At 33.5% G+C, this 1,434-nt stretch overlaps 1 non-coding gene across 1 annotated transcript; it reads left to right on the top strand.

The window, feature by feature from the left end:
* Nucleotides 1-631: 631 nt before the first annotated feature.
* On the top strand, nt 632-733 carry LOC141510573 (U6 spliceosomal RNA). The gene has a single exon (XR_012475035.1). It is a non-coding gene; the product is annotated as a U6 spliceosomal RNA (small nuclear RNA).
* The last annotated feature ends 701 nt before the right edge of the window (nt 734-1,434 follow it).

Here is a 1,434-nt window from a genome sequence, read left to right on the forward strand (position 1 = left end):
TCATATTAGGATAGAGCCTTAGAATTCTGAGATTCTGTAGAATTGGAGATATTTCAAGGATTTCAGGAATGTATAAATGAATCATGCAGACAGTAGAAAGATACAGAGACATGATATACTACAGAGAGAGAATGATATGAAACCACCAGAAGAGGGAATGTGCAATTTCAAATTAAAGTTTGCCCCTCTAAGTGGTTGTGGCCCAGACACTTTTGTTATGAATATACAAAAAAGGTAGGGGACAAAATGTGGCATGGGTTGTCAGACATGGTCACTGTAAGAGTTGTTTTTGTGAAACTGTTTTTTCCTTACAAAAGATGGTTTATTTCATGGTGGTATCTTTTGATATTTTCCCTAAATGAAAAAAACAGTATTTTGGAGCATATTTTATCATCCTAAGATGGTAAGAAGGGAGTATTTTTAGAAATAAATATGTGGCAGCTAGATGGCACAATGGAGTCAGCAGGACTTGAGTTTAAATCCAGCCTTAGACACTTAATCATTAGCTAGCTATATGACCTTGGACAAGTCACTTAACCCCATTGCCTTAAATAAATAAAATTTTTAAAAAAGAAATGAATGTGATACAAATACAAAAGACACCAGGAAATGAAAATAACTGACTAGGGGCTTGCTTTGTCAGCATATATAGTAAAATTAGAATGATACAGAGAAGATTATCATGGGACCTGTGCAAAGATGACATACTAATTCAAACAAATTCTATATTAAAAAATAATAATGCCTAGATTTTCAGTTGTTTCAGTCATGTCAGATTCTTTGTGACCCCACTTAGGGTTTTCTTGGCAAAGATACTGGAGTGATTGGCCATTTCCTTTTCCAGTTCATTTTGTACTTGAAGAAACTGAGGCAAGTGAATTGCCCAAGGTAACACAGCTAGTGTTATGGAGTCAGATTTGAATTCAGGAAGATTATTTCCTGTCTCCAAGCACAGTACTCTAGTCTTTGTGTCAATTAGCTGCCCTGGAATGCCTAGGAAAATAAATGTATTTTAAAAAGTCACTACATCGCTAACCAAATACATTAAGAATTGTCATCAGGATAGCTGTTCATTTTGTACATCTGACTTTTGCCACCTCCTACATCTTGAAATAGTTTTCATTAACTGAACCTAATAATTCTGGCTCAAATATGATGTGTAAGTACAACATTTATCTTCTAATGTTTTTTCCTAAAAGAGTGATTTTTTGATTTACTACAAATATTTCTTAAATGAAAATTATAGTATTTTGTTGCATTTTTATGATCCTAAAGCATTTTAAAGATTATAAGACATTCTCCTGAAAGAGCACTCTAGGGTAACTAGGGCTTGTAATATTGTCTCCATTTTAAAGATGAGGACATTATTTCTCAGTGAGAAAAGGACCAAATATAATAGCCTTTGACACTAAGTCCAATTTTTTTCCCAACAAT

The sequence above is a fragment of the Macrotis lagotis genome, chromosome 1 (assembly GCF_037893015.1).
Source record: "Macrotis lagotis isolate mMagLag1 chromosome 1, bilby.v1.9.chrom.fasta, whole genome shotgun sequence".
Taxonomy (NCBI): domain Eukaryota; kingdom Metazoa; phylum Chordata; class Mammalia; order Peramelemorphia; family Peramelidae; genus Macrotis; species Macrotis lagotis.